At 38.8% G+C, this 10,747-nt stretch overlaps 1 pseudogene; it reads left to right on the top strand.

The window, feature by feature from the left end:
* Nucleotides 1-2,918: 2,918 nt before the first annotated feature.
* On the top strand, nucleotides 2,919-3,006 carry LOC118013619 (annotated as a pseudogene).
* Nucleotides 3,007-10,747: the final 7,741 nt, after the last annotated feature.

Genomic DNA, 10,747 nt, shown 5'->3' with positions numbered 1-10,747 from the left:
GAAATACACTTAACCAAAGTGGCAAAAAACCTGTACTATGAAAACTATAATACACCAATGAAAGAAATTGAAGACACAAAAATGGGAAGACATTCCATGCTCATGGATTGGAAAGACAAATACTGTTAAAATGCCTATTCTACCAAAAGCAATCTACATGTTTAATGTAATCCCTATCAAAATACCAGCATTTTTCACAGATCTAGAACAAACAATCCTAAAATTTGTATGGAACCACAAAAGACCTTGAGTAGCCAAAGAAACATAGAAAATGAAAAACAAAGCTGGAGGCATCACAACCCCGGCCTTCGAGTTACATTACAAAGCTATACTAATCAAAACTGTATGGTAGTGGCACAAAAATAGACACATAGATCAATCAAAATCCAGAAATGAACACACAATTATATGGTCAATTTATCTCTGACAAAACAGGAAAGAACATCAATGGGAAAAAGAGTCTCTTCAATAAATGGTGTTGGGAAAACTGGACAGCAACGTGTAAAAAATGAAAATGGGCCACTTTCTTACACCATACACAAAAATAAATTCAAAATGGATTAAAAACCTAAATGTGAGACCTGACACCACAAAAATCCTAGAAGAGAATACAGGCAGTAACTTCTTTGACATCAGCCATAGCAATTTTTTTTTTTTTTTTTTCTTTTTCTTTCTTTTTTTTTTTTTTTATGGTCAACTAATCTTCGACAAATCAGGAAAGAATATGCAATGGAAAAAAGACAGTCTCCTCAATAAATGTTGCTGGAAAAATTGGACAGCCACATGCAGAGGAATGAAGCTGGACCATTCTCTTACACCATACACAAAGATAAACTCAAAATGGTTGAAAGACCTAAATGTAAGACAAAATCCTAGAGGAGAACATAGGCAGTAACCTCTTCAACATTGGCCATAGTGACTTCTTTCAAGATATGTCTGTAAAGGCAAGGGAAACAAAAGCAAAAATGAACTTCTGGGACTTCATCAAGATAAAAACCTTCTGCACAGCAAAGGAAACAGTCAACAAAACTAAGAGGCAACCCACGGAATGGGAGAAGATATTTGCAAATGACATATCATATAAAGGGTTAGTATTTAAGATCTACAGAGAACTTCTCAAAAGCAACTTCTTTCTAGATATGTTTCCTGAGGCATGGGAAACAAAGCGAAAATAAACTATTGGGAACCTCAAAATAAAAAGCTTCTGTACAGCAAAGGAAACAATCAATAAAACTAAAAGGCAACCTACAGAATGAAAGAAGATATTTGCAAATGGCATATCTGAAAAAGGGTTAGTATCCAAAATCTATAAAGAACTTATACTACTGAACACCCAAAAACAAATAATCCAATTAAAAGTGGGCAGAAGACATGAACAGACATTTTTCCAAAGAAGACATCCAGATGGTCAACAGAAACATGAAAAGATGCTCAATATCCCTGATCATCAGGGAAATGCAAATCAGAACTACAATGAGATATCACCTCACACCTGTTAGAATGGCTAAAATCAACAACACAAGGAACAACAAATGTTGGCGAGGATGCAGAGAAAGGGGCACCCTGTTGCAGTGTTGGTGGGAATACAAACTGATGCAGCCATTCTGGAAAACAGTATGGCGTTTCCTCAAAAAGTTACAAATAAAACTACCCAGTGATCTATCTAGCAATTGCACTACTAGGTATTTACCCTAAGAACACAAAAACTCTAATTCACAGGGATACATGCACCTTGATGTTTATAGCAGCAGTATCTACAATAGCCAAATTATGGAAATAGCCCATGTCCATCAGTTGATGAATGGATAAAAAAAAAATGTGGCATATACATATGATGGAATATTACTCGGCCATAAAAGAATGAAATCTTGCCATCTGCAATGATATGGATGGAGCTAGAAAGTATTACTTTAAGTGAACTAAGTCAGTCAAAAAAAGACAAATAACACATGATGTCATTCATATGTGGAATTTAAGAAACAAAACAAATGAACATAAGGGGGAGAAAAGAGGCAAACCAAGAAACAGACTCTATAGAGAACACACTGTGGTTACCAGAGGGGAGGTGGGTGGGAGGATGGGTGAAATAGGTGCTGGGGATTAAGGAGTGCACTTGTCCTGATGAGCACAAGATGATGTATGGAAATGCTGAATCACTATATTGTACACCTGAAACTAATATAACATTGTATGTTAATTAACCGGAATTTGAATAAAAACTTAAGAAAAAGAAAGGATAAAAAGTTTGGGCTCCTCTCTCACACAAAATAAATAAAATTCTTCATGGTTAAAGATGAAAATGTTAAAATAAAATTAACAAACTGAGAGTTGCTGGAGGGGAGGTGGGTAGGGGGACGGGATAATAAGGTGATGGGCATTACGGAGGGCACTTGTTGTGATGAGCACTGGGTGTTATATGCAACTGATGAATCACTAAACTCTACCTCTGATACTAATAAAAAATAAATACAATTAATATAGATAATTTGAAAACTTATGTATAATCTAAGAGTCAAGAAAACTTTTTATTCAAGCTAGGTAACCTAGACACTATAGAGGAAGATTTGAAATATTTGAGCCCTTCAAACTTAAAATATAATCATATGGCAAAAGCAAAGGGAAAACCGAAAGACAAATAATAGAGAAAAATATATTTGTAGTAGATATTACAAATAAAGGGTTTATATTCAACATATAAAAATATCCTACACGGGGCGCCTGGGTGGCTCAGTCGTTAAGCGTCTGCCTTCGGCTCAGGTCATGATTCCAGGGTCCTGGGATCGAGCCCCGCATCGGGCTCCCTGCTCCGCGGGAAGCCTGCTTCTCCCTCCCACTCCCCCTGCTTGTGTTCCCTCTCTCGCTGTGTCTCTCTCTGTCAAATAAATAAAATCTTTAAAAATATATATATATCCTACACAAGCTTTGCACAGTGGCAGTATCGTAGCCAATGAGGTTTATCTGAGGCACAATTATTGCTAATTGAAAAATATCCTACACATTAATTTAAAAAAAGACAAACACCTGAATTGAAAGTGGTTAAAAGGTGTAAGGATTCACAGAGGAAGAAAGCCACCTTGCCAAAGAACAAGTGAATTTACTCAGCCTCACTAACAGAGATATGAAATTAAAATAACAAAGGAATATCACTTTAGGACCATTAAATATAATACCACATATTGCTGGAGCGTGGTGGAAGTTAACATGTTATCTCATACATCTGCTGAGGGATATGTGATGTAGTAAAGGCATTTGGAATTCAACCTGGCAACATCTATTAAAATTAAGAATTCACATAAACTTTAACTTAGCAATTCCATTTCTGAGGCCCCTTTCCATGGAAATAAAAGCACAAATGTATAATGATGAATATAAACAAAATATATTATAAACACACACACACACACACATTCAGAGTAATTGTAATATTGTTTGTGGTGGCCAAAAAAACTGGAATCAACTTGAATGTCCTCCATAGAGGAATGGTTTAATAAGTTGTCTTTCATTCAAACCCATCACACTTTACATATCTACTTTAAAACGTCTATACCAGATGATGTGGAAAAATTTCTGTGAAGTGTTTCTAAATGAGGAAAAACAAGATGTGGTAAAGAATAAAATACTGCCCCTATACATTTGTATGTTTATGTATATATGTTACATTATTGTATGAACATGGAGAAAGATATGGAAAGGTGCACAGAAAGCTTTTAACACTGGTTATCCAGTGAAGGAGAGGGTAATGAAATGCAAAAATTCTATAGAGTTAAAGATTTTCCCAGCATTATAAATATATATAAAGTTACTTTACTTATGTAAATGCACAGGTAAGTGTTTAAATCAGTGTAGAGCCATGTACAGAAAGATCGTTGCCAAAATTGTGCTTATTGCAGGGTGTTTTAAGTTTTCAGGATTATGGTTTTTTTTTTAAACTTTGTTCCTGATATTTTGAATTTTTAATAAAAAATTTAAATGATTTTAAGTTTAACATTTTCTTTTTTTTTTTTTTAAAGATTTTATTTATTTATTCATGAGAGAGAGAGAGAGAGAGAGAGGCAGAGGCAGAGGCAGAGGGAGAAGCAGGCTCCCCACGGAGCAGGGAGCCCGATGCGGGACTCGATCCCAGGACCCTGGGATCATGACCTGAGCTGAAGGCAGACATTTAACCGACTGAGCCACCCAGGCGTCCCTAAGTTTAACATTTTCTAAAGCAAATATTACAGAGTAGATTAAGGAAATGATCCAGTATGTATACAATGATTTGATTGTTTACTCCTTCAGTCATTCATCAATGCATTGAGCAGCCACCATGATATTGTGTTAAGTGTGTTAGGGTGGTTGGGATTATAAAGATGGATGAAATACACTCCTTGCTGTTGTATATTGTATATTGGGGGGAGATAAATATGTAAATGAATAATTCTCATACAATGTAGCAATTGCTTTAAGGTATTTATAGGACAACAAGAGCAACTAACTCTGCTGGCACTGGTGGTAAAGAGGCTTCAGAGGGGAATCACGATTTGAGCTTAGCCTTGAAGAATGAGTAAGCTTTAATCACTTACCAGCCCAAGGTGGGGAGGGGAAAGCAATCCCTTCAAAGAAGGAAACATCCTGTCCTATTTCATTTTCATCAAGGATGTGGAGGAAGCAGTAAACAGCTTATGAATTTTAGTCTTAAATGATGATAATGCACAAAGATGGGGAAATATCAGAGACCAAAAAGAGAAAAAAAAAAAAAAAACCCATCAAGGGAACAAGGGAGTTTGGAAGAGTTCTGATCAGCAAGTAATAAAATGAGAAACTTCTTCAAAAAATGCAAATAGATTTTTCTGAGGGAAGAAAAACTCAAAGCTGCATTTAATGGAAAGAAGCAGTTGTCAAAGCAACCTGACTAAGCTCAGCAGGTTGTTTGTAGTTAGGAAAGAAATATGGGTTGCTGTTCATTTAGGACCTTATGGAAGGAGGTTGGAGAGAAGAGGATAGATATTTAAGTAATGATTCTTTAGGTAGAAAGAGGGAATGTTAGAAATCAGCCACTACCGCCACTTCATTATATAAATCAATCACAAGCCATATATAGATATTTACTGTGAAGTATCTAAAGGTACCAGAATGCCTCACCGTTACAGGAAGATGCCCCCAAATACTTGTGTCTTCAAGAAAGTCAAACAGGGGTCAGTAGTCATAGGTTAATAGCAGCTCACACAAGACACATTAGCTCTTGGGGAGTGGGGTGGGGGAGAGAAGCAAGAAGGAACACTTATTTATTTATTTATATTATTGATGATAATAACAGAAGCCATTTTATCAAATGCTGACTATGGGTTTAATACAGTGTCAGGTGTTTCACATAAATTACCTCATTCAATCCCAGAATGACTCTAAGACATAAACACATAACATTTCCATTTCAAAGGTAAGGAAACTAAATCTTAGAGAGGTTAAGAAACTTACCTGAGGTCAAATAGCTTTTAGGTGGTGAAGCTGTAAATGGAGGTCGGACTTCAAATCATATGCTCCAAATTGCTCTGCTCAACACCAAGTTGCATCCCCCGCCACGCCCCGCCACCACAACCCTAGTCCCAGCCATCATCATCTCACCCCTGTACTGTTGCAACAGGCCGGTACCTCTCTGGTGCTACACAAGCCACAACATCCAGTGAACTTCCTAAACATAACTCAGACTGCATCGCTTGCCTGTATCAAACCATCCAGCAGCTCTCTACCACACATAAAATAAACTGCAAGTCCTCACCCTTCAAGTCCCTGTTCCCTGTACAGCCTCCTCTCTGCCAGACTCTCTGGTTTCAGTCACCACCTTCACTCTGCCCCTGTCTCTGTACTCCAGTCACACCCACCTCTTTGCTATTCTTCAACACGTTGTTTTTGTTCTTACCTCATGGCATTGCTACTTGCTGTCCTTCCTACCAAAAATGCTCTTCTTTGAAGTCTTCACACAGCTCACTCTATCTCATTATTCAGGTCTCAATTCAAATATCAGCTCCTCAGAGATTTCCTCACAACTGTTGGCTGAAGCAGCTGTCCTCTGCCCCACACCAACACTCTTAACTACTTCTTCATCCATATAAATGTAATTACTTGGCAGCAGGAACTATAGACCTTATGTTCTTCACTGTAAGCCCAGGACCTAGAACAGTGTCTGGTACATACTACGCACGCAAGACATACTTGTTTCCTGAAATATTGGTATCCTTAAAGTGCCATACCCACATGCCTAATCTCTCTCTTTCTCTCTCTCCATTTATAGCATTAATTTTCTGTGGAGTATATGAGCTTGTTGTCACCTTACAGAAGTAGGGTGTATACCCTCAAAATCAAAATTTGGTTTGAATTTCAAGACTGATGATGGCACTCATAGACCAAGAGGGTACAAAAAGGATTATTACTCACGAGTTATACATCAAAAATAGAGTCAAACAAACAAACAAACAAACAAAAAAAAACAATAGTAACTACACGAATAATTAGATGGTTGTGATTATCTCACTATATATATATCAAAACATTAAAGTGTACACCTTAAATATATACAATATTTGTTTGTCCATGAGTCACAGTCTATTCCAATTCATTCCTCATGTTTGACTGATAATGAAAATATTTCATGGTATATTTAACTTAATTTAGACTTATTTATGTAAGCTATTATGGCACCTGCAGCCTGAGACCAGTAGGAGAGGTAAATGTTCCATTGAATATTTTGTTCAAGAGCCCAGCATTGTGTATTCTGAAAACTGAAATGAATGTCTTGGTCACTATCAATGTGTGGAACTCCAAAGATGATAAGCAGTGCCATGATGAGATCTTGTATTGTGTCTTTAATATGTGTAGAGAAATATGTGACCTTAATTTATATTTTAGGTATCTGTGAGGCAAGAGATTCCAAGAGTCCTTTACCCCACATGAGTCAACCTTGGGTAAGGAATTGTTTGCATTGGCCGGACCAGATGGTGAGACCATTGGCAGTGGCCCAAAGATCTGTAGAAATGTGCAGATGAAGCAAATTGTTGGCCAAGACATCCAGTGTTAAGTTGATTGCCTAAAGTTTGGTCAATTGAGCTAACCCTGGGGTCCTGTCCTTCATCAGAAACATCCTGATTAAGGGATGAAAAGAAGCAGCTCTGAAGAAAGCTCCAATAAGTATGACAGTGATAATATTATTAGTTAACTGAATGAATTCCCTTTGGCATTCACTCTGTTGATCCTAAGGGGCTCCCCAGGTATTCAAAGGTTCTAAGATACAGGTGACCTCTTCTAGCACTATGGCATCTGGCAAAGGATTGAGCACAGGGGAAGGTACCCTCTCCTGTAGGTCGGTTATGCAGAAAGCCCAGTTTTGGCTCTATCCTGTAGCAAGGAGGCCTTACTAGCCACGCTGAGCTTGCAGAGTGCTGCTTTCATGATCTATGTCATAATGGGCAGCTGGATATAGAGAGTCACAGGTTCAGGACCTGAGAAAGCCTGTATTTCTAGGAAAGTCCAGTATATGCCATACTAACGGTATATAGCATTGGGCCAAGGAGGGCAGTTCTTTGTATCAGAAGTGCACGGCAACTAATTGACATCATGGATGTTCTAGGGACTCTAAGAGGTATGACAGAAGGTCACTAAAGCCTCTACAATAAAGGAGTCTCTGGGGGGCCTAACAGGAGTGCCTTATTCCAAATCAATTTAGACAGGTTCTAGAACCTTTTTTGCAGGGTATCTCATTCGAGGTGGGCCTATTTGCAAGTAACAAAACAAATGGACTTAAATAAAATTTGTATTATGAGTAATGTTGCCTCCGGAATAAAAAAAAAAAATGTCTAAAAGATTTTAGGCTTGTTTTAACAATGTGGGTACCAAGAAGGCTAAAAGCTGTTTATTCACACTGTCAGAACTGGAGCAGCCCTTAGCTTACCACATAATTTTCAAGAACTTAACTGAGGTGGTAGGGCCTTGTACTATGTGTGGGAGTAATGGGTCCTCCTCTTTTGTGAGTTCCTTTGTAAATGTTTTTATGTCCTGAATAAGCATGCCATATGAACCTCCTCAAAGGATGTCATCAGTGTGATGTCATACCTGTACATCTGGAAAAAGTTAGATGTGGTTAAGATATTCCCTGCAAAGATTATGTGAGATGACAGGAATGGGAGAGCTACCCCACCGAGTACCCAGGTAAAGGTATATTGCGACCCTTTAAAGGTGAAGGTTAACTATAGCTGAGAGACTGCTGAAATAGGCACTGAATAGAACATGTTAGCCAAATACATTGCTGTGACTGCAAAGTATTTATCAGTTACTTATTGGATGGAATCAGTAATCTTAATAATATTAGATACAGAGTTCTAATGGGTGGGACCATGACGTTAAGGGCATGAAAATTCACACTGATACACCATTCATATTTTCCAGGTTTAAGAACAAAGTCAAATTTGACTGTTAAATGCAGAAGCAGTGGGGATAATCACACCTTCTCTAAATAGGTCTTATATAATGGGTTTCAATCTTTGAAGTCCCTGTTTTCATGTAGATTGAACCTTTTAAAAAAAATCTGGGGTGGAAGGTATTATTTTAACTAGGGAGGAAGGTCCATAGGGTCATATTTTTTCAAATTGATAAGTACCAGAGACTTAATTTTATAACTCATTGGGTCAGACTGTCCATGTGCACTAGAGTATGTTTCAGGGCAATGAATGCTTTGGCAATGGAGAATTTGGGCAAAGCAATAGTTCTGATGGTTAAGGTTACACATATCTATTTGTTTCTATATTATGTTCAGTTAAATCCCTGGTTGTTTTTATCAGCTTGCCCAGATGTGGGCCAGAAGGGAAAGAAGGAATGAGGCTTAAAAACTGTCAATAGTCAAACATCAAAAATGGGATCAGGGAGGGATGCCTGGGTGGCTTAGTTGGTTAAGCTTCTGACTCTTGGTTTTGGCTCAGGTCATGATCTCAGGGTCATGGGATCAAGCCCCACATCAGGCTCGGTGATCAGCGTGGAGTCTGCTTAAGTTTCTCTTCCCCCCTCCCTCTGCCCCTCCCCTGCCCCACTCACACTCTCTCTCAAAAATAAATAACTAATAAATTAAAAAATAAATAAATAATAAATTAAAAAATAAATAATAAATAAATAAAATATGGGATTAGATTCATTTTTACACACTGCTACCCCACCCACACACCACCCCTCTCCCTATCTGGGCCCCCCCAAACACACAGAAACACCAAGTTCTTTTCTTACTCTCCAGTGGGATAAAGTGTTAGGAAATTTATCTTCAATCCCTAGTCCTCATCTAGTCCTTATTCCCAATGTCCAGCCAACTATGGAGTGGCTGGTCTGGGCCCCAAACTTGCAGGATTCCACCTCCCTCCCTTCTCATGCACTTGCCCCTTTCTTTCCCCTCTCATCATCAGAGAACAGAGAGACACACATCTCCTTTTTGCAATTTGTTCGTGTTTTATTCATCAACACCCGTGTACTTCATTTGGTCTCCACACAGGTGACCATTCACATATCTTTTGATCTCTACATGAGCAGCCATCTCTCCAGGGCTTTTTCTGGAGAGGTAATAGCTACTTCAAGTTCTCTGGCCCCTGGTAGGCTAGGGCATTGCATGGGGTGGGAGACAGGCTTTCTTGATCCATCTTTGGCTGATTTTCATTCTTTTTTTTACTCTGCCTGTGGTAAAGGACTAGTATCGTTGACTTTTTCCCCTTCTTACGCTTTTCCGCATTTTGTTGAAGGGCTAATTTAACCTTCATGAGTATCTTCTGCACCTGATAGGAAAACCAAGTGAGTCCATAAGGACACTGGTTTTGGGGAAGAGGATGGAAATAGATGGGAAGGGGGACTTTAAAAGAATGGATACAGACTAAGGAGGGGTTTTGTGCCAGATAAGGGCAGCATAGGGGTCTCAGGTGGCCACCTCCAAGAAGAGGAGGAGGTGCATGAGTAGGGTAATCTGACCTTCTCGCTTTCTTTGTCGTCGAGTTGACAAGCGGTCCTGTTGCTCTCGGTGATAGCTCGAAATTGTTTTGGGTTTGGGATAGCTATATCTTCACCACTATCTGAGTTAGACCCAGGCACTTCCCCATTAACCTCTGCCATGTTGTAGCAACAGTGGCCCACTCCCGGGCTCCTGACCCCTCTATAAATAGCCTGCCAGGACAATGAGGAGCCACACCCTTTAACTCTGATTGGTCAGTAGGAAATTCCTCCAGCCAATGGTAGCCCTGGAGTGCCTTGCCATCACAAAGCACCGCACGTGAAAAACCATGGGAGGAGGGGATGCAAGCAGAGGAGTTCAGATGCTCTGGTTAGAGAAAGGGGGAGCTTTCTCAACACCCCTTAAAGAGCCCTCTCAAACTGACCTGTTATTCATTCTCATCTCTGGTTCAATTCCTGTGGTACACATGGCAGGGAGAAGGTGATTATTCTAACCCATTCCCCATGGCCACTCCTACTCAGTGGTTAATTCTGTCATCTCCCAGCGCTCATCACTACCTAGTATTGTGTATTTTCTTAATAAATTTTTAATTTTACAACAGTTTTAGATATATAGAAAAATTGTGAAAATAATATCCATATACCCCATGCCCAATTTCTCTTATTTATTAATGTCTTATGTTAGTATGATACATTTGTTAAACTTAGTGAACCACCAGCGAAACTGTTATTAACTGAAGTCTGTACCTTATTCAGATTCACTTAGTTTTTACCCAATGTCCTTTTTCTGTCATCTAGG

The sequence above is a fragment of the Mirounga leonina genome, unplaced genomic scaffold, assembly GCF_011800145.1.
Source record: "Mirounga leonina isolate KUSES-001 unplaced genomic scaffold, KU_Mleo_1.0 Mir_101664, whole genome shotgun sequence".
Lineage (NCBI taxonomy): Eukaryota > Metazoa > Chordata > Mammalia > Carnivora > Phocidae > Mirounga > Mirounga leonina.
Note: the sequence above shows the minus strand (reverse complement) of the source record. Positions and strands in the feature narration are given on the sequence as shown.